The sequence below is a fragment of the Kogia breviceps genome, chromosome 1, assembly GCF_026419965.1.
Source record: "Kogia breviceps isolate mKogBre1 chromosome 1, mKogBre1 haplotype 1, whole genome shotgun sequence".
NCBI classification, from domain to species: Eukaryota; Metazoa; Chordata; class Mammalia; order Artiodactyla; family Physeteridae; genus Kogia; species Kogia breviceps.
In genome coordinates, this window is record NC_081310.1 from 151,489,125 (window position 1) to 151,513,415 (window position 24,291).

General features: G+C 36.6%; 1 protein-coding gene across 6 annotated transcripts in view; it reads right to left on the reverse strand.

Annotated features, from left to right (window-relative positions):
• Window positions 1-2,262: 2,262 nt before the first annotated feature.
• Window positions 2,263-24,291, reverse strand: part of FGGY (FGGY carbohydrate kinase domain containing) — a 468,943-nt gene continuing 446,914 nt past the window's right edge. For 2 of the 6 annotated variants that reach the window (XM_067006892.1, XM_067006886.1), the window contains one exon: window positions 19,335-20,977. The gene's annotated coding sequence lies outside the window, so the exon portion shown is untranslated. Of the gene's footprint in view, window positions 2,665-19,334; window positions 21,055-24,291 lie in introns of those variants that run through there. The other 4 variants (XM_067006882.1, XM_067006888.1, XM_067006883.1 and 1 more) reach the window with 3 other exon arrangements.

Below are 24,291 nucleotides of genomic sequence, written 5' to 3' on the forward strand. Positions count from 1 at the left end.
TCGGGCATCTTCCGGCCTCCTTCCTCGCTGGTAGGGCAAGCTCCTGGCTACAGTTATGGAGACCCACACTCTGCTTCCACAACGTCTGCAGAAATAGATCCTACCCGTGAATAAAAAACACTCCAGATAGGGAGAGTTGATTTTCTTCTAGGCTCTCATTAGAAAACGATATTTTAATTCGCAGATAAGGCAAAGAAATGTGTTTCCTATGGGGGAAAAATACTATAAAGCTGCTTAAATCAACGCTCCCACGAGATCACAAACCATGGGCAATTTTATTTTTAATGGGGGAAAAGTACTATAAAGCTGCTTAAATCAAATACGCTCTCACGAGATCACAAACCATGGGCAATTTTATTTTAAATGGGGCAAAAGGTAGGAAAATGAAAAATGAAATGATCTTTTAGTTTTCAAAAACATGGAAGATCTCAATGTACAATGCTTCTTATTTTTCTTTAACGGTTGAAAACTTGTCTTTTCTGAGAATGTTCATGGGGGAGGGGGAGGTGTAAAATTGGAAACTCTCCAAGGTACTGATGTATAGCTTAGGCTATTGAAATGGGTTGGCATATTGTTAGTCTTGCTGTTGATTTCCATCACTTCACTCATTCATAAACTCATCAATTCATGCTCTGTGTAAAAATGCAGCTGGATCCTTTATATTACTGCATCTTTATACTTAGACACTGAAAGTTTAAAACCGATGAATGACTGCAATTAAAAGCCCCCCAATATAAATCAGACTCATTCTAAAAATACAGTACATGCATTTGCTATTGAGTCCCTTAACATTATTCCAGAACTTTCTTACCCTGTGTGGAGTATTTTATACTTCGGGACACTAGCAACATTAGTAATATGACTTAATGAAAAGTAAAAGATCTAAGAATTGAAGACCTTGTCTGAGTCTTGACTTTACTCCTCACTGGCAATGATGACAGCTTTCTCCTCTGTCTCCAACCATCACATTCCTGAAATAATGCTAATGACGCTAACCTGCCCTGCATACCTCACAGAGGCAAAAATGATAACGGATGTGGAAGATTTTTATGAATAAAAACTCCTTTGCAAATATGAGTTACTGCAATCATATATGCTTAGAAGTGTATGACAACACTTACTACTAACAGCCACAGGTGACTAAACTACTTGAAGTATTTAAGAAGAGTAAGGGGCAAGTGAGGGGCAACTGAGTTATCCTTCTGGGCTCTATACAAGCAGGGAATGGATCCTCAGGAAAGGATGCCCAGTTGTCCTCATGATACTAGATCTAATGGGAAAATATGTGAAGGACATGATTGTGAATTCAGAGAAGAAGAAATACAAGTATTTCAAACAAATATGAAAAGTTAGAAAAGTGCAAAACATGAATCATTGAAATAAAACAACACAAAATAATGTTGAAAAGAGTAAGGTACACTTTCATATACAACTGGAACAAGCATTTTGGAATATTTTTCTAAGTTTTTAATTATAAAATTAGCTTGCATTACATTATACCAGGAAATAAAAAGATATTAAAGAAATGCCTGATACAATATAGGCTATTATTTTCCAACTTTTGGCATTCATTCCTAAAAGTCAGCATCCATATTTGGAGAATTGAATAAAACTAACTTTTAAGCACTAGCCATGGAATTATAAATTGGCACACTCTTTCTGAAAAGTTTTTGAGAATAGATATCAAGAACCTTTAAAATGTTCAAAGCCTTTAAGTCAATTTTACTTCCAGAATCTATTCTATGAAAATAATCAGATGCCAACAAAGTTGTTGATTGCAGTGCTACTTATCAAAGTAAAAAAAGAGACAGCCATTAAATGTCTGAAAGAGGAATGATTAACTACATTATGATATATCCATACAATAAAATATATTGTAGCTCTTAAAATATTTTGAAAGAAGTTTAATTACTCAGGAAAATGCTTACAAAATAATATTAAAATTAAAAGGTGATGATACAAATCTGTACATACAGTATGGATTTCTCTCTCTCTCTCTGTATATATATAAACACATATCTGTGTACGCATGTGTGTGTATATATGTATGTATATACACACACTGAGAGAGAGGAGAGACTAAAGGAAATAAACAAAAATGTGAATAGTAATAATGATAATATCTAGCTTTTGGAATAATTGCTTTTACCTTCTTTGTACTTTACAATAATTTTGAAAATTTCTATAGTGATCTTATTATCTGTAAACTCGAATAATACTTGTATATTTCTGTACATTTCTATATTGCTTAGGGATTTTTTTGGTGGTAAGTGGGTGAAATCAAACCTGGTAACTATAAAGAAAACAATGTTATTGCGAGTGTAGAAAATCTCACAGATTCGGAGAAAAATCAGAAGAACTCTGCATGGGAAAGGGCAGGTCCCAGAGCAGCTCATCAGATCTAGGTAGCAAAAATTGTAAGAAGTCTTTTCAGGAGAGCACCAGTCAGATGAATATGATAAACTGGTGGCAAGTCTTTCTGAGTCATTCTGTTCAAGATTCAAGTTGCAGGAAGGGCATCTCGTGGGTCTATCAGGGATATGTGTCCAACCCTTTGCCAGAAGAGGACAAAGGACCTTGACTGGCTGCCCCACCAGGACTGCAGACCCAAGTTGAAATCACGGGGTGGTTGCCCCATGTGGATGGAGCAGGGGAGTTGGATGCCTGCAGACAAAAAAAGAACCCAGCAATTCTCTCCACATTTTCTCATACGGTTGCTGTGAAGACCAAACACATATAAAATGCCTAACATAATTCCTAGCTCATAATAGTTGCTCAATCTATTTTAACTATTATTTACACTGTGTGTATGACTTAAGGTGTGTGTGTGTGTTTGCACTCATTTAAAAAACTGAAAGAAGATATATTAAAATGTTTGTAGAGGTTATTCACTGTGATTATTTTTTTTCATTTTCCTATTTTACCAAAATGAACTAATATTACCTTTTTAAAATAAGCCAAAAAATTTTTAAGAGAAAGACTAGGTCAGGATGAGATTTTAAGCTCTGAATTGGACTCTAGGTGGATGGATACATGATAAAAGGAGAAAATCTCTGATTAAGTGCCTTAAAAAGAATTGTAGTAGGCTCTCTTGTAAAGAGGAAATCTATGTCTTGAACACACAAGCCATGGAGTGAAAAAATGGAGAAGTCTAAGGTTTTCTCTGCTAATATGTAGATACCCTGAACGGCTGAGGGTGTTCACCAGCTAGAAGAAAACCCTGGCCTGGACAGGCATGTAACTGGACATTCAAAAAGAGCAGCCATTCTAGCAGAGTCACCATATCAGCAGCAGACAATCCAGTGGACCTTGACAGCAAAGCATTCATTCCTGAAGCATTCCCCCACAGAGAAGATCCAACATCCGATCAGCATCAAGATCCACAGTCAGTTAAATGCAACAGGAGACATTTGTAGATTGTAACAGTTTTCAGAATCTGGGAAATATTTTGGAATAAGAATGCCCAGGCCCTGGGAACGGGGATTTACAAGCCCTAAGTAGGGAAGAGAGGTGATGACAAAAACTGACATTTTAAAACAGCTTCTAGGGGCTGGGGCTTCCCTGGTGGCGCAGTGGTTGAGAATCCACCTGCCAATGCAGGGGACACGGGTTCGTGCCCCGGTCCGGGAGGATCCCACGTGCCGCGGAGCGGCTGGGCCCGTGAGCCATGGCCGCTGAGCCTGCGCATCCGGAGACGGTGCTCCGCAACGGGAGAGGCCACAACAGTGAGAGTCCCGCGTACCGCAAAAACAAACAAACAAATAAACAGCTTCTTGTTCTCAGGCCTGTGATCACAGTCAGTGCAAGTGCCTATAGCTCTGTGAAATACTGTACTGGGTTTAGGTAAGCGAGACCAATCCCAAACACTAACCATGGGTGAGTTTTAGCCATTTATAAAGAGACAATCTTGGACAGAATTGAGTTGGTCACTCAGTAGATCTGAACTTTTAGGTGATGGGTTTAGGACAAACTTCATCCCCACAGGTATTTTCAGCCCTGGTGACTCTTGAGAAAGAAACTGGAGAAAGGGGATCAAGCATGTGGACTACTTCCCACTGCGTATAAAAGGGAATACTTCACCCTGGCCAGGAACGCACTCCTGTTATGAAATTAATGTTCATTTGGAGACTGTACGTGACACTGAGAATTTTGCTTCTGGGGCTTTTATAGACTTAAGTGATTTTATATCACTTAATGATATTGCTTTTTAATGCATTTTAGTTCAGTATTTACAAGTGATGTTATTACTAACCTGTTGGGTTGCCCAAAAAGAGATTATTCTAGGGTTTCAATGAAGAAGTTCAAGCCAAGTGCAAGTTCAAATTAAGGGTGAAGTCATCTCTGTCACTGACTAATGTACATCTACAATGCAAGGGATTTTAAATTTATTCTATAAGAAAAAATTGCAAGAAGTGACTTCGAAATGAAGATTAGCATGCATCAGGTTTATTAAGAAGTGCTCTTGGGAATAACAGCCATGGAAGGGAAGGGAAGGAAGCAGAAGTGCTCAGAGGTTGAAAGAAGGAAGGCTGTGATGCAGTCCTACTGAAAGTCCCAACCAATCCCTGGGGAGCTCTGAAGCTGGAATGACCCTTCTGAGTTGTCTGAGTTTGGATGAAGGGGCCTTGATCCTTATGCCACCATGTTGACGAGTCCTTGGATGTGGACTATCGTGGAAAGGTGGCTTGACAGCCTAGGCAATTCACAAAGGCTGATGGCTGTCTGGCCAACAGCACTCCCACATGTTGGGTTCTGGGTATCACATCACAGTATCATCTGAACAGGAGTAATGTCCACAGTCATTTAGGTAGAGGTGGGGGGTACCATCACTCAGAACGGTAAAGCATGGTTCAGAAAAAGCATGGACAGGTAACCTTAACTGGGGCAATAGTATCATAACCACAAAGTTAAAATGGTCACAGAGGAAGCATGTTGGTATTCTTGGTTCTTGCATTGAGAAGGCACCAAAATGGAAAGGGATCATAGCCACAGTTATAATTTCATGTAGGGGCTTAGTATCAAATCACTAAATAAGTGCTGCCTTAGAGAATTTAAAACTGCAGTGCCTGGGGAAACAAAAGTTATGAAAGATAAATCACAACATAGGGTGATATTCTCAATTGCATTTTACACTGATGGGAAGGAGTGACTAGTTTGCCATTTATTAAGTGAAAATAAATATAACTATTTCATTTATTAAGCATATTTAAACTCACCCGAAGGCTCTAAGTCAAATAAAATTGGACCAGATTATTTTATCTTGTCCTAAGAAACTCAGATGAGAAAAAAATGTAATAACAAGGTATATGTTCTCAAAAGCTATGTTTTCAAAAACATAAAAACAACAGGTAACAAAAATAAACATTTAGTAAAATGTACTGACAGTGTAACCAACCTAAAGTATCACTTAAACATATAAATCCTGTACTTTCTAGCTCAGCTTCTTTAAGTGAATTACAAGACATGTCATCGTTTTACACTCTGTTAGAAGAGATGATCCATATACCTCATTCTGTTGGTGACCTGTTTCTTCTACACAAAAATCCTTCTAATCCATTTAAGCAGATTTTTAAAATAAAATCTAAACACTGACACATAGTGGCTAATCACTTAATCCACAGATGTTTGTCTCTAAAAAGCAGGCAAAATCTAACTTTACAGTATAACTACCCAAGGTACCTCCTATTGTTTTCAAGGGTATTGAAAATAAATATTTTAAAATAAGAAGTTCTTTAATTTACGTTATGTAAATGGAAGGTAAATAAAATCACATTCATGAGACAAGGTTCACAGAAATAATAAGAAGAGCATTATTTCTAAGAATGACAGGGATCACTGTGTTAGAGATACTGCTTATATTTTATTATAGCTTGAGAAAACTATACTTGAAACCATTGTGGCTAAACATGGTATTCTGAAACCTCCACACATATATCAGTTGAAAATACAGGAAGTGATTTTTGCCTGAGGAAATGTATCTTCCTCACTCTCCATGTGTTAGATAAGATAACTTATATAGAATTTAATAAATCTTAAAATACCAAAATGCTAAAAGGAAGAAATTTATCAGATCATTTAAGGACAGAAGAAGGGGGGAGCTATCCAGTCATAAAAAGTTGGGCTGTAAAAACAAAGACAGAAACGCCAGGAAAGATGTGTGATTTGTTAATATGAGCAGTTGTAGGAAATACCTAGAGGTCCAGTTATGGTTAATAAAATTTTTGAAATGATTTAACCAAATAAATAAATACTATGTTATGTGATTTGGAAATATTTTCCAGATATCCCCAAAACAAAACAAACATAAATTTAAAAACTGATCAGGGCTTAGCCTTATAGAGAAAAGAGAGAAGCTGCACATTTCATTAACGTATGGGACTTCACACTGGAACAGTGTTTTGTATGAATATGATTGGTAACCATGAAGATATCCAATCCTGAGGCTATAAAGACCTATGACAACAACAGCAACAATAATAACAGCTAAAATTTATGGAGTACTTATTAGGTACTAAGCTCTATTCTAAGTGCTTCATCTTTGCTAATTCATTATCCTCAACAAACTGACAAGGTAGGTAACACTTTTAATCTTTATTTTATAGATGAAGAAACTGATCATATAATGAATAAATTGCATACTTCAGAAAATCTCTTTTCAAATGTAAAGAGGAGAAGTCTCCTAGGGGAGATCAGAACCATTTTTTTAAGCTTTATTGAAGTATAATTGATATACAAACATTTACACACATTTAATATATACATATTGATGAGTTTGGACATCTGTGTATACTCATGATGCCATCACCATAATCAAAGTTCTAAACTCAGCGATCACCTCCAAAAATTGTGTTCTTTTGTGTGTGTGTGTGTGTGTGTGTGTGTGTGTGTGTGTGTGTGTGTGTTTTCTGATTAGAACTGATTTTTTAAAAGACAATCATTGCAAAATAAAATATAGCATCAGTCATTGTTTCTTTACTTTCCCTTACTACTGAAATATTTCTTCAGGCAGTCAAGATTCTTTTTGTTTAACACTGAAGCAAGCGAAGCCATCATGTCTAGATGAGTGAAGTTAATTGTCTCTGTTAGAGGATCTGCTGACTGAAGCCTAGTGACTAAAATACATGACTGAGAGACCTTGAATGGATTAAGATTTTGACATTTTTTTATCTGAAGATGAGCTGGACCTGTTATTTTGAATACAATTTTTCTTATAAACTTCACATGATTTTTCTGAGGAATAATTAAGTTGACCATTTGGACTGAATAACTGGCCTACTCTTGGGGGTGTATTTTTTTTATGTTCAAATTGGTTTTTAGGCTATAGTTGCCACATTCTCTCTCTCTCTCCATGTATATATTTCAATAGAACAAAAAAAATTACCCTTTACCTTTAAATCTTCTAAGAATAAGGCCATTCTCTTACATAACCACATGTAATTATCACACTTGGGAAATTTAACATTGATACAGTATTATTATTAAATATGCAATCCTTCTTTAAATTTACCTAGGGCTTCCCTGGTGGCGCAGTGGTTGAGAGTCCACCTGCCGATACAGGGGACACGGGTTCGTGACCCGGCCCGGGAAGATCCCACATGCCGCGGAGCGGCTGGGCCCGTGAGCCATGGCTGCTGAGCCTGCGCGTCCGGAGCCTGTGCTCCGCAGCGGGAGAGGCCACAACAGTGAGAGGCCCGCATACCGCAAAAAAAAAAAAAAATTAAATTTACCTAATTGTCCCCAATTATTTTCCCCGCTCTGGAATCCAAAAATCAAGAAATCAAGGACCATGTGTTGTGTTTATTGCCAAGTTGCTTTAGTCTCCTCTAATCTAGGTCAGTTCCCCAGCCTGTGTGTGTGTGTGTGTGTGTGTGTGTGTGTGTGTGTGTGTGTGATTTCATGACAGCAACATTTTTGAATAGTCCAGTCCAGTAAGATTTGTCAGGTTGTCTCTTCATGACCAGGTTTGGTTTAACCATTTTTAGCAGAGATTATACAGAAGCTCAGTGTGTCGCCTTGGCAGGAATATGACATTGGACTGTCTGATTATGGGAGATGTTAGATTTTATAATTTAGTCAGATAGTGTCCACTAGATTTCTCCATTGTAAAGATTTTTTCCATTGTAATTACTTAGTAATTTGAGACTGTGTGAATATATGGTTCCCCAAAAGTTTGTCACCCAGTGCTTTTAGCTTCCATTGTTAATTATTGCCTAAATTAATTATTACCATGGTGGTCACAAAATGGTGCTTTTCTACTTCCATTATTCTTTTTACATCTATTCGCTGACATTATTCTGTTAAAAAAGAAAAGACTTTTCCTCTTATCTCCATATCCACCTTTTACTTTTTAAAGTATAAATATGGACTCATAAATGTGTTTTTATTCAATATGATATAATAAATTCTTGCCACTATTTCTTTTTAATCATCAAACTGTCCCAAGTTCAGCCAATGGGAACCCCTTCAAGTTGGCTTCTGAGTCATTACTGCATACTTCTACTGTTTTTTAAGCTCTTCCATACACAAGACGTTCCAGGTTCCCTTTGTATTGTACTTTCCTGTCCCTATCTTGACATCAGTCATTTCTCAAAGAAGCCTTGGCTCCATTTTATGGGGAATGGTGTTTAGTAAGGCTGAATTTCTATGACCAAAGCAGGTTACATTTCCTAATTATAATTTCATTCCTCGGACATTAGATTTTAGTTCTGTGTTAAAATAATAACGTTCCTGTAAAAACTAAAATATTGAACCTAGTAGCCATTTACACTTCAGGGTGAAAGTACTTATCAGCTTGTATATTTTATAAGGGGTTGGAAGCCGAGAGAATGAGGACTCTGGACAATGTGAAGGGGGGTGGGGGAAGTGGAGTAGTGAGACGGTTCCATGGATGGAAAGAAAGCTAACAACAATTTCTTCTATTCTGGGCACCATCACGTACACAATTTAAATTAATCCTTACAACAATCCTTATTTTTGCAAATGAGGAAGTAACTTCTTCAAAGTTGCAATATGTATGGCAGATAGCCCAGAAACAAAACCCTTTTTGTTTGGCCCCCAAAGCCTCATCTGTGCTTTCTACTATCCCATTCTGTTCCCTAAGCCAAGCAAGGAGGTCTGTGAGCCAAAAGGACAAGTACCACCCACTTCAAGTCTCGAGAACAGCAGACTATGGTCATGCTGCTTTCCCTGATCCATTTGAAGTTGTTCATTGTGACTTGCATGCAGAGCTACCCTCACAAATATTGTCCTTTGGTTGAGAATAAGGTTCAAATATTTCTCTCTACTGCTCAGGAAGTCTGTGGGAAATAATTCTATTCCATTTGCTTTCAGTGTTGATTCAAAAAGAACAGATAGGCATCTTAAACTGAATGCTGTCTCAGTTGGATTATTCATTACAAGTACTGCCTGTTGCCAGAAGTTGGTGCTAGTGGTGGGAAAGCTTGTTTTAGGCTTGTCAGAGATAACTGAGGCAAGTTGCCTGAAAAACAATGTCATGTACAAAGCCCATGGTCAAGTTCCTGAACTCTATTGGTTCTCAGTTTTCTCACTGTAAATGGGGATAATAATAGCTTGCGTACCTGAAGGAAGAAGGCAGGATATCTAGGACATCAACAACCACCTATTAAGTATCTTCTATAGACAGAACATTTCCTTTGACACTGGAAATGTGCAGAAGTATACAGCAGAGTGTCTACCCTTACTATGCTTGCCATCTAATTGGGGATGCTGAACTTTCATATAAAAAAAGGCAAATCAATTTTGTAACACACCATGTGAGTGTCAAAGACAAGAGAAAAGATTAATTACCAAGAACATTATAAGCTTCCCAATTTAAAATAATAATAAAATACAACTTTCTCTTTTTTCTACCAATGTTTTAGAAATGAAAATAAGAAACGAGGAAAGAAGGGGCAAAGGAACAATGGAACAAATGAAGAGAGGGAGAAGGGAAAGGAAAAAACACGAGGAGCAATAATGGTAACTAAATAGGTAAATAAAAAGTCAGTATTAATGTATTTTTACTTTTTAACTCCTTGTTTTCCCTATATGATTTAAGGAAAGTGGCATAAAATAATAATTATAAGTCTATTTTGATGGGTACACAAAGTATAAAAAGTAATTTGTGACAATAACATAAAGGGAGGGATGGAACTGTACAGGAACAAACATTTTGTACATAATTGAAACTAAGCTGATACTAATTCAAACTAAATTGTTATGAATTAAAATGCTAATTGTAATCTCTAGGGCAACCACTAAGAAAATAACTTAAAAATGTGTAGGAAAAAAATGAGAAAGGAATCCAAATGGAATACTAAAAAATATATATTGAACACGAAAGAAGGCAGTAATGGAGGAATTGAGGAACAAGAAAAGATATGACATATAGACAGCCTATACAAAATAGAAGTCCTTCCTTATCTGTAATTACATTACAGGTAAATAAAATTCAAATCTCAATCAAAAGGCAAAAAAATGGCAGAATGTATTAAAAAACATGTTTCAACCATACTATATCTAAAAGAGACTCACTTTAGATTCAAAGGTAAACTAGGTTGAAAATTAAGAGATGTGAAAAAATATTCCATGCAGACACTAATGAAATCATGCCGGGGGCTTCCCTGGTGGTGCAGTGGTTGAGAATCTGCCTGACAATACAGGGGACACGGGTTCGAGCCCTGGTCTGGGAAGATCCCACATGCTGCAGAGCAACTAGGCCTGTGAGCCACAACTACTGATCCTGTGCATCTGGAGCTTGTCCTCCACAACAAGAGAGGCCACGACAGTGAGAGGCCCGCGCACCATGATGAAGAGTGGTCCCCGCTCGCTGCAACTAGAGAAAGCCCATGAACAGAAATGAACACCCAATACAGCCAAAAATAAAATAAGTAAATAAATAAATAAAATTAAAAAAACAAAATAAAACAAAAAAAAACCCCCAAAAAACACATGCTGGATTGTCTATATTAATATCAGACAAAATAGAGTTTAAGGAAAATTGTTATAAAAGACAAAAAGGCTATTACATAGTGATAAAAGCATAATCTGTCAAGAAGATATATTAAGTATAGCACATAAACAGAGCGCCAAAATATATGAAGCAAAAACTAACAATTAAAGGGATGAACAGTAACAGTAGGACATATATATATATATACACACACACACACACCCCACTTTCAATAATGGATAGAACAACTACACAGAAATCTGCAAGAAAACAGAAGACTTGAATAACATTATAAGCCAACTGGATCTAAGAGACATATATAGAACACACCACCCAACGGCAGCAGAATACACTTTTTTCTCAAGCGCATATGGAACATTCTCCAGGAAAGACCATATGTTAGGCCACAAAATAAATTTCAATACATTTAAAAAGACAAACCATACAAAAATTTTTTTCTGACCACCATGAAATAAAATGAGAAATCACTATAAAAGGCCAGAAGAAAACATAGAAGAAACGCTCATGACATTCGGTTTGGCAATGATTCTTGCATAACACACCAAAAAGCACAAGCAACAAAAGCGAAACTACATACGTAATTACACTAAAAATCTTCACAGTGAAGGAAACAATCAACAGAATGAACAAACTAAGAGTGGGAAAAAATATTTTAAAACCATATATCTTATAAAAGATTAATATCCAAAGTATATAAGGAACTCCTACAATTCAACAGCCAAAAACAAAAAAAATAAAACCAAAAAAAGATTAAAAAATGGGCAAAGAACTTGAATTAACATTTCTCTAAAGAGATACAAGTGGCCAATAGGTATATGAAAAGATGCTCAGCATCACTAATCACCAGGGAAATGCAAATCAAAACCACAATTAGATATCACTCACACATGCTACGATAGCTATTATATATATTTAAAAGGTAACAGTGTTGGTGAGGATGTGGAGAAATTGGGAACCTTGTACACTTTTGGTAGATGTAAAATGTAAAAGGGTGAAGCCTCTATGGAAACCAGTATGGGGTTTCTTCAAACAATTAAAATTAGACTTACCATATGATCTAGCAATCCTACTTTGAGGTATATATCCAAAAGAATTGGAATCAGGATCTCTACAAGATATATGCATTCCCATGTTCATTGCAGCAATATTGACAATAACCAACATATAGAAACAACCTAAATATCCATTAACAGATGAACAAATAAATAAAATGTGGTATATACATACAATGGAATATGTTTAGCCTTAAAAAAGAAGGAAATCCTGCCATATGTGACAACATGGATAAACCTGGAGGACACTATGCTAAGTGAAGTAACCCAGTCATGGAAGAATAAATGCTGCCTGATTTCACCTATTTGAGGTATCTAAAACTGTCAATCTCATAGAAACAGAGAATAGAATGGTGGTTGCCAGGGGCTGGAGGGAGGGAAAATGGGGTGGCACTGTTCAATAGGTATAAAGTTTCAGTTATGTCACATGAAAAACTTCTAGAGATCTTCTGTACAACACTCTGCCTATAGTTAACCTATAATAATACTGTATTGTACACTTAAAGTTTGTTAACAGAGTAGATCTCATGTTTAGTGTTCTTCAACACACAAAAAAACCTTTTTAAAGACAGAAGAAAGAAAGAAAGCATAAAGAAAGAAAGAAAGGAAGGAAGGAAGGAAGGAAAGAAAGAGAAAGAAGGGAAGGAAGGAAGAGAGGAAGGAAGGAAGGAAGGAAGAAATGAAAGGAAAGAAGAGAGGGAAGGAGGCAGGGAGGAAGATAAACAGGTGAACTGCCAAATTCACAAATATGTGGAAATTAAACAACACACTCTCAACCAATGGGTCAAAAAAGAAATCACAAGAAATTAGAAGATACTGTGAGATGAATGAAAAAGAAAATACAACACACCAAAACTTATGGGATGCAGTTAAAGCAGTTCTTGAAGGGAAATTTATGGTTCAAAAATGTGTACATTAAAAAAAAAGAAAAACCTTATATCAATCATCTAAACTTCCTAAGAAACTAGCAAAGAAAAATCCAAGCTGGCAAACTAAATCCAAAGCAAGTAGAAGGAAATAAATAATGAAGATTTGAGTAGAGATAAATGAAATAGAAAATAGAAAAATGATAGGATAAATGAAATAAAAGCTGGTTCTTTGAAAAGATCAACAAAATTACCAAACCTTTAGATCTACTAATCAAGAAAAAAGATTCAAGTCACTAAAATAAAAAATGAAATGGAGATTTACTGTTGACCTTATAGAAATAAAAATGGTTATAAGAGAATGCTGTAAACATTTGTGTATCAACAAATTAGATAATCTAGATGAAATGAACAATTACTCAAAACACACAAACTACCAAAACTGAATCAAGAAGAAATAGAAAATCTGAATAGACCTAATTATTTTGATCAATAATCAAAAGCCTCCAAAAAAGAACAACTCAGGACTGCATGGCTTCACTGGTAGAGTCTACCAAATATTTCAAGAAATAATACCAATCCTTCTCAAATTCTTCCAAAAAACAGAAGAGGAGGGAACACTTCCTATCTCATTCTATGAGGTCAGCATTACTCTGATATCAAAGCCAAACAAAGACATTACAAGAAAAGAAAACTATAGGTCAATATCCTTTTGAATATAGATGCAAAAATCCTCATCAAAACAAATCCAAGAGCATATTAAAAGGATTATACCCCATAACAAAGTGTGATTTTTATCCCAGGAATGCAAGGGTGGTTTAACATATGAAAAGCAATCAGTATATTACGTCATATTAATAGCAAAAAAAGAAAAAACCCTCACAGTCATTTCAATTCATGCAGAAAAAGTATTTGACAAAGTTAAAAATTCAACAATCTTTCATGATAAAATTATTCAGAAAACTAGGAGTAAAAGGCAACTTCCTCAACATGATAAAAGCCATGTATGAAAACCCCATTCAGTGTGAAAGAATGAAAGCTTTCCCCCCAAGATCAGAAATAAGATGAGAATGTCTGCTTTTGTCACTTCTATTCAACGTGATACTGGAAGCTCTAGCCAGGGCAACAAGTCCAGAAAGAGAAAGAAAAGGCCTCCAAATTGAAAAGGAACAGGCAAAACTATCTGTATTCACAGATGATATGAATATATATACAATCTATATATATGTATACATACACATATATATGTATATATATATATATATATATATATATATATATATATCACAGAGCTAATAAAGGAATTCAGAAAAGTTGCAGGAAACAAGACCAACATATAAAAATCTTATAGTAGTATTTCTATACACCAGCAATGAGCAATCTGAAAATAAAGAACAATTCCATTTAAAATCAAAATGAATAAAATAGTAATAAACTTTACTAAGGAGGAGTAAGACTAGTACACAGAAGACAACATTCCTCAAAGAAATTAAAGAAGATCTAAATAAATGGAAAGGCATTCCATGTTCATAGATTGGAAGACTTAATATTGTTAAGAGGTAATACTCCTCAAATTGATCTACAGATTCAATGCAATCTCTATCAAAATTCTAACTGCCTTTGTGAAGAATGGACAAGCTGATTACATCCCTTGCATATAATTACAAGGGATACCAAATATCCAAAATCTTGAAAAAGAACAAAATTCTTCATACTTCTCTATTTCAAAACTTACTACAAAGCTAAAGTAATCAAAACACTGTGGTGTTGGCATGAGGACACACATATAGATCAAAGGAATATAATTCAGAATCCAGAAATAAACCCAGACATCTATAAGGTACCAAGAATATTCAATGGGGGAAAAATAGTCTTTTCAACACATGGTACTGGGACAACTGGATATCCACATACAAAAGAAGGAATTTGGATATCTACCTCAACCATATACAAAACTTAATTCAAAATGAATCAAAAGACCTAAATGAAAGAGCTAAAACTCTACAACTCTTGGAAGGAAACACAGGTGTAAATCTTCACGACCTTGGATTAGGCAATGGTTTCTTAAACATGATATCAAAATCATAGGCAACAAAAGAAAAAAAATAGATAACTTAGTCTTTATCAAAATTTAAAAGAGCACTTTTGTTTATCAAAGGACACTGTCATTTAAATAAAAACAACTACAGAATGGGAGAAAATATTTGCATATCATCTATCTGTTAAGAGACTTGTCTGCAGAATATATAAATAACTTACAATGCAACAAAAAGAAGATCAAACAATCCAATTTAAAAATGGGCAAAGGATCTGAATAGACATTTTTCCAAAAAAGGTTATTTTAATGGTCAATAAGCACATATAAAGATGCTCAAAATCATCAGTCACTAGGGAAATACAAATGAAAACCACAATGAGAAACCACTTCACCCCCACTGGGATGGCTACAAGCAAAACCAAACCAAACCAAACCAAACAAACAAAATAACAAGTGTCTGTGAGGTGTGAAGAAATTAAAACACCTATACATTGCTGGTAATAATGTAAAATGGTGCATCCACAATGGAAATGCAGCTCGGTAGTTCCTCAAAAAGTTAAATATTGAGTTAGCATAAGACCCAGCAATTCCATTTATAGATATGTACCCAGAAAAATTTAAAACATGTGTTTAAATGAAAACTTGTATGTGAATGTCCATAGCAACACTATTCACAACAGTCAAAAGGTAGTAACAACTCAGTGTCCACCAACTGATAAACAGATAAACAAAACGTGGTATTTGTGTACCATGAATGTTATTCAACCATAAAAAGGAATTAAGTACTGATTCATGTTACTATTTAGATGAACCTTGAAAATGCCTTGCTAAGTGAAAGAAGCCAGAAACAAAGGCCACATATTCTATGACTGTATTTATATGAAATGTCCAGAACAGACAAATCCATGGGAACAGAAAGCAGATTAGTGGTTGCCAGGGGAAGGCCCAGTGACTGCTCAATGGGCACAGTCTTTCTTTGTAGGTTAATGAAGATACTGTAGGATTAGATAGCGGTAATGCTTGTAAAACATTGTGAATTTATAAACACCACTGAACTGTACAGTTCAAAACGATGAAAAGGATGAATTTTATGTTATGTGAATTTTACCTCAATTAAAACAATACTGGAGAAGAGAGAAAGCACTTAATGATTCTTATTTTATGCCCAGCCTCATCCTAGGCTTTTTCCATCTGTTTTCTTGTCAATCCAAATGGACCATAAATTCATTTGTCCATAAGTAAGTCATGACCTAAATGAAGAGAATTTCCCAGCTGGAATTAAAACTTTAGAATTTGTTCTGATTCAACCTCCTCTGTGAAGCATTCCCTTATCTCTCCTAAAACAAAAAAAATTGCCTACATATTATGGAATGCTTCTCTACCTTCTTCCAGCTTCTGACATTTGCACACGTTATGCCTTGGCTTTATTTTTACATGTGTTTTCTTTTACCATATAACATGTTTGTTACCTGGTTTCTGAGCTCCTCAAGATCAGGACTGGTCCTTTGTGTTTACAGTTCTGTGCTCAGCACATAGTACATGCTCAATGAAGGTTTTTCACGGGCCAGCTGGAGTTACATATTTGGTTCCTGTAAATATACTACATTAACGGCTCCTAAAATAGCCATGCCTGCCTGACTTGCCTGTGCAACACTCAGCATCCATTTCCCAGAAAGAAACTAGGTCACATCTGGGACGCATGAACAGTTTTAAGAAAAGTTCCGTCTAAAACTCAAAACCCTTCAGTGTATATCAAATATAATCAAGCTGATGATGCCAAAAAACTGTAAGGGATTAAAACTTCATTTCATTATTACATTTTTGGTCTTTGCTCTTTTACTTCATTTAATAAGTTTTATAGCAACAGAACGACTTGCACATGTTGGAAATCAAAACAGGATGAAAATGGCGAAAAGAAAAGCAAAACATTTCACTTTATGCTTCTTTTTCTTTGTTTGTGAGTTCTCCCCTGCACTGTGGTTATTTTGTACAAGGTCTGTCTTTTTGGTTGTGGGGACAACTCGTTCACAAAAGATCTAAGTCATCTCTGCCCTCCTGTAAAAATGTGTGTCAACAGAGAAAAAAATAGATTTCTATCAATAAAGAGGATCTGAGGATGTGAGCCTCTCCTGACCGCAGTAACACGTAGGATGCTTCAGTAGGGAAGCACTTGGAATTACCTGCCTTTGGTGGTTTCTAGGGACAACAGCAGAATTTGCTGGGTGCCCACAAACCTTTGGTTGTCCCTGTGCCGGAACATAGTTCATGGGTTCTTGTTACTTTCTCTTTTGTTTGTGATTCTTAAAGTATCTTTTTTTTGTGTGTGTGCGAAAAGGAGGCAAAATACTTCCTTTCTGATAGCACATCCTTGGAAAATCGTAAATCGTTCCAAAATGGAATGGCACAAGAGCACAGTAGGCATTCCATTAATTATATTATGCCCACTCACCTCCACTCTTCCCCCAGTTACCTAAAATGGCACAAAGAAGATACATGTACTCACTCTCTGCTGCACCATTTCCCTTTGAATTTTTTTTGAAACCTAGAACAAGGTTTTACATCTTCATAAATGCTAGCATTTTGTTGTTGTTGCTCAGGCTAAACGAGCCAATTAATCCTGATTCTTTCTCTTTCTTCTGTTGACATTCCATGTTGGAGAAAGGAGGTCATCTGATGGAAAGGATCTGAGTCCCGTGTCTCAAATTCTGGTGAAATCTGTTCTCCCTTATCCTGTCTCAGACCCCTTACTTCAGATTTATCAGCATTTATTGAATATCTATTATAAATAGTGACTGGTTCTCTGCTTGGCTATAGTAGGGGCTCAAAAATCGACTCTATTCTCATCTCCTCCCATTTGTTATAGATATTCATTGTCTCAGTCAGGGCCGTGGCCAGAAACAGAAAACATGTTCACATTGGATTCTGATGAGAATTAAATGCAGAGACAGTTTACAGAAGTATGAATGGAGTTGGGGAATCCAAAAAGTGATCCTGAGGTACCCAGAGATAGCAACATCAAGTAGAGTTGGGGAATCCAAAAAGTGATCCTGAGGTACCCAGAGATAGCAACGTCAAGTAGCTGTTACTCTTTAGGCCTAAAGAAGCAAGGGGAGGCCACAGTATCATGGAGCTTGGTGAGAGCTGGCGCTCTGGAAGGCTGCTGCCCATAAGGGCTACAGTCATAAAGGGACCAGCTACCATTAGACTCTCGGCATTGAAGAGGTGGGGAGAGGTTACTCCTTGTTGGCTGAACTGAACAGGAAGCCAGAGGGCAAAAGGAGCCTGGCTGATGCAGTCTGCAGGGCAGAGAAGTGAGGGGCATGGATCTAGGTGACCAAATGAAAAATAAAGAGCATGCTTACTTCATAATTTAACTTCAGAGCAATTCATGAAGCAGCATTATTATCCAAATTTTGCAAATGACAACACTGAAGCAGTTAAGTTTAAATAACTTGCTGAAGGTCACGTGGCTACTAAGTGGCAGCCTTTGGATTTAAATTCACGTCTTCTAGTTCCACACCTATTCTTTTATACCAAAATGTCTGTCTTACACTTTACATGACCAACCTTATATTTTTGACAATGTGAATCTTGTAAATGATTATGACTGCCATATTTAATTTGGCTGTTAGGAAATTCAGAGTCAAATGTTAAGCCCCCATTGCTAAGTCTGCAGGATTTTGTGGCTTGCATTTCTCAGTGGCCTTAACTTACTGTTTTGATCTTCTTTCCTTTTGCCCTGACTTTTAAAAATCTTTTCATATTACAGATATTCTCTTCCATGTTTTTTCTGAAGAGGTGAAGGATAAACAAATGAATAAATGAGTAGCTAGTATCTGTGTAACCTTTGGCCTGTGCTTGGTCAACCTTTCTCCTAATACAGAATTCCACTGTATAGGGACCGCTAACCCTCACCTCCACCCTCAAACACACACATCCATGATCTTTGCTTCAGAGTCGGCTTTATCATCACAGCCTTTTTCAACAAACTACCCCCAGCAGCCTCTACCCATCAATTAATATTGGCAGGGGAGTTGAAACCTATTTGCTATGACTGGTATAATATGACCAGTAAATTAACTGATAAATCTACAGGGTCTATAATATGGAAATGCCCTATGGAGACAGTAGTTTCTTTTTTTTAATTAAATTAAATTTATTTATTTATACAGCATGGACAGAGTAGCTTTTATGTTTAATCGCAGACATCCTGACAGCCTTTTACTTAAACTCATTGTATGTGATGCACATCATAACAGTCTGACTGCTTCCCATACTTTAGTAGAAGGCAAGATGAGCAAATATGGGAGTGCACTCTCTCTCCAAATAATTAATTTTTCTTCTTCAGACTCAAATGTGTGGCATTATTCCAAGGATATCTCAATGGTTATTATTATTATTTTTTTGCAGTACTCGCGCCTCTCACTGTTGTGGCCTCTCCTGTTGCGGAGCACAGACTCTGGACACGCAGGCCGAGCGGCCGTGGCCCAGGGGCCCAGCCGCTCCGCGGCACGTGGGATCTTCCCGGACCGGGGCACGAACCCGTATCCCCTGCATCGGCAGGCGGACCGTCAACCACAGCGCCACCAGGGAAGCCCCTCAATGGTTATTTTTAAAACTTGCTTGCTATTTGTTTTTATCATCCTAGATAAAGGCCTATTTGGCCTTTATTATTAATAAGAGTTAGCTCTGCTAAAGCTGCCGGGTCACAATAACATTATCTCACATCCTGAAGCAGCACGACTGCACCATTCAGAAGATGGTGGAGTTTGTTAAAGCAATTTGAGACTTGGATTTCATTCAAGACCATTTAGTGAAAGTTCCCTAAGGACCATTATTAAGAAGCCTTGCCCATAAGTTTGTAATGGCACTGGAATCAAAATATTACAGATAATAGCAGTTTCTTAGAGTTCTATATGTATTGGTATATTATAATGTGTTTTCAGGTATATCATTTCATAACCTCCAAACAAAGCTTTAACAAGTTTCATAGTAATGCACATATCTGTCTGTAGGTATATAAATATATAAACACAATGCGTTTGAGTCTGTGGAGGATCTACCCAAACTTGCTGATTGCCATCATTAATATGTTCTTTAATCAAATTGTTCACCTTCTACTCTGCTCTGTGAAACAGGTTCACTGGCCTGTGAGCTTTGATCATAAGGATGATTATTCTTTTACTCCACTGACAGCCTGAGAACTTTCTCCTTCACATCCAGGTCCACAGATTGACACAGATGTGGCTATTTCTGATTCAGATACAGTCTGTTCTTTGATATGTTTGAAACTAAAACTACGAAAGTGTTCAGGATTCTGACCCCTTCCAGTGTAGAATCTTCCTGGAAGTTCTTCTTTTCCATGTCCTTACTACTCCTCTATTTGTTTCAAAGATGAACAATGAACACATTGATGATGTTTTCACATTTAAAAAATTACTTTCTCATATATCACCTCATTATTTTTCCATATCATCCTGTATAGTGGATATCATGGTTCATACTTTACCAGTGGAGATACTAATGCTCTGGCATTCAGAGCTACACCAGCTCTGGGAGGGTCAGCTGATCCAGTGATGCCATAGTCATTAGTGTTCATCATTTATTGCTGATTTTAAAATATCTGCTGTTCATCTCTGTGTGTACAACACGATACCAGACATTGGGAGCGATACACAGATATACAGAACAAATCGGAACATGTCCTCCAAGCCCCAAGAGTAACTTACAGGTGTCATACTTCTTTCTTCCTCCAAGTCTTCCCAAGTACTGTTTTTTCTGCCTAACTCTTCTTGACTCTTCCTCATTTTTCTAAACTTCATGAGCAGGGTAGCAGGTCTGTATTCACTGCTGTATCCCTGTCACTAGTCCTCTGTACATGGTAAATGGTCCATCGGTATTTGATGAGTGATTTTTGAACTCGGCATATCAATTTGTCTCTTGCTGTCCCTGCAGGAATTTCAGTTCCTTGTTGCCCTGTTGTAACTACAGCTCACATTTCTCTTGCTCTTGGGGTCCTAATGCCATTTCTGCACTCCGAAATAAACTCCTGAAAAATAGGTGATACAGACGGTCTCAAAAGTCTTTTTTCTGTGACAGTTTGTCTTGAAACTTGACCTGAGCCCACTGTCAGTCCAAAATAGAAAGAGTTGATCAGGGGCAACACTGAGAACTAAGCATAAAGCCTGTTAAAATTCACCAGTTTAATAAAAAATTAACCAGTCTCTGACTTTTGTACTGGAAATAGAATCATAAATTATATCCTTTGCAAATCCATATTCTCAGCTATATTATTGTTAACACTCAGCATATAATATCTATGACAAAGGTACAATAAAATTATTGCTTCCAGAGTGAGTAGAACATAAATTTAAGAGATTTAACAGGAGGAAATATCCTAACTCCATTATAATGTTCCAATGTTGTTTCATAGACATAAGGAATATTGTGTACATATTTAACTCTATGAAACTTTGTCATCATCATCATCATAATCTTCTGTTCAAACATCTCTACATTTCTGGCACAAGCACCAGGGCTGGAGCATAGTGTGTACTTAGCAAATGTTTTTGAATTGAATGAATACACTTACTACGACTGATCCTTGACAAGAACTTTATGGTGTACAAAGTGAACAGTTTTCCAGACGTTATTCCACTGGAACCTCATAACAGCCTAGTGGGTTGGCTAGAGGGATGACTACCAACTCTATCTTAAAAATAAGAAAAGAACAACTCAGAGGGATTAATTGATTCATCTAAATTCACATACAGCTAGCATGTGATAGAGCTGTCATTTAAATCCAAGTCTTGCAACTCCAAGTCCCGACGCTTTTCTGGCTTGACTTTCAAACTTAAGTTTATGTATGGTATGAGGACTGAGAATTCCTTAAGAAGTCAACTGGCATTCAATATATTTGTAAAATATCAAAATAAAATTGTTCTAATTTTTTAAATTAGAGAGTCATTAATCTAAATAAACACAGACACCATTAAAACAAATTTAGAACCTGCAAATAATCGAACACATTGTCAGGACTAAAATGAGAGGAAACCACGGGGTATGTGGAGTAAAAACAATCATGCTGTTAGTGAAATGTCAGTATCTCTTAGTCTGAAGGAGCGAGTAATTATCACAAGAGGAAAGGAAAAATAAACCGTAATTAAGCAATGATTGTAATAGTGTCCCTCTGGGGATAATTGTTTGTCTTTATTGCATTCCAGCAATACTACTCTACAGATGATATAGAACCTACTATTTTCCTTTTAACAGTTACATTTGATCCATGCATTTTTAAATCTACGATTTTAATAAACAAATTGTTTTCTTAAGGTATTTTAAGTTTAGTAACGCTTTAGTTTTTATGTAAGACACTATGAACATTTTTAAACAACCAGTGCCTCATTATTTAACAAAAACAACAGACCATTGTTAATTCATTTGGCCCAACAATGAATAAACATCAATAACTCTGCAGTAATTAGAGCTGTTCAGAGAGACAGAGCAACTCAGGGGCTCCACATTACTGAAATCCTCAGGCTGAGGCTGGTAGGGGTGCCAAAGAGAAAATTCCAGCATCCAGTTGTAGGATGGGCTCATCCAGTGATAGGATGGGCTTCTTATTTCTTTGTTAATTTTTAAAATAAATTGTAACTGTCCTCATTTCACAAAAGGTCTTCAATTTATTTACAACAAAAATACAGGTATAATAAAATAAACAATCCGAACAGTCACTAAAAACAACGAATCAGTAAAAGAGGGAAGGAGAGAAATTGTATCAGGAATTCACAGGAAAATACAACTGAGTGTGTATCGTATGTAGTCATGACCTTCTTAGCAACTGAGGAAAAGAAGGAAACATTATTCTTACCATTAAGCAGAGCCTGGAGTTCTGTGAGGCTTTGGATTCAAATCTGTTCTTAGAAAAGGCTTTACATAAATTATGTAAATGAGAGCACGATTTACAACAAAAGTATACACGTATCCCTCACATGAGTACATTTTATAGATATGGCCATGGTGAAATCCAAAACAAACTGGAATGATAAGACTGTGACGTGGACCAGAGTGATATGGCTTCCTGGGGATGGGCGCTAGCAGAGAAAAGCTAATAGGTGGGAAGGGAGAGCTGAGGCAGTTGGGGAGGTTCCCACTTCACATAACCCTACTTTTCTATGTGAAGTAGGATGTACCCCTCCCCTAATTAACACCTTTCAGGGGCAACCCATTGCATTCAAGATAAAAGGAGATTCTCACCATGGCCTTCAAGGCCCTGTGTGATCTCACTTCTGACCATTTGCAGTCGCGCTTCCCTTGGATCTCACTCTGCTCTCACCATGATGGATCCCTTCCAATTCTTCAAATGCATTGAGCTCATCCTACTAAATGCTTCTTCAGAGGCTGCTGCTTCTGCCTGAAATGCTCTCCCCTCGCCCTTTAGCCTGGCTAAGTCCTGCTCATTTAAAAGATTTTAGCTTAAGTATTCCTGCTACGAAGACCACACTGACCACTGCCTCTCCCCATTTGTATTAAATCACATCTATAATTCTTTTACACAGAGTGTGGCATTTTTCTTCATAGCTAATTTATTTAACAACCTATTTGTGCTTTTATTTACTTAATTTTTTCTTATATGTATATACATGGGGTAGTATACATACATACGTATATTTTCTAGCACCGAGACGGCCTAGAAGCACATCTAGCACCCAGATCTTGGTTTCTAACATCATTCTTCAATAAAAGGAGCTAGGGCTCCCTGGAGAAATGACTGATTCTAGGGGCAGAGAGAATGCAAGATGAGCCTAGAGCATCTCGCAGTGACAGAAAACAAGGAAGTGCTTTAAAAAATGGTGATATGTGAAAAGCACATGGCAGTCAACCTGAAAGAGCTCCCAATGGGCAAAGCTGGACCAGTTTGAGCAACAAAATAAATAATGATAATATTGGATTATAACCTAAAGAATAAAACAAACATCTGTGAATCCATAATGATATACGTGATTGAATAAATAAATAATTGGAGGAGAAGAGACAAATGTTTCTTACAGAAGAATTACAAATAATAAGAGCAGTTGCTCCCCCCTCCAGGAGGTAGAGCTTAATTCCTCTCCCCTGGAGTGGAGGCTAGGCTGAGTCAACTCCCTTCTAACTAATAGAATATGAAAGCAGTTACTGTAAAAGTAGTAATTTTACAGTAAATAAATATGACATACACCACCTTCACTAAATGATTAAGGTTAACATCACAAGTGATAAGTCAGGTTTACAGCATGTATCCTTGACACAATGTGATGAGAGGTGCACTCCACCTTTAGATTATTCATCCAAAAAATCCATAACTCCAGTTGATTGTGAGAAAAT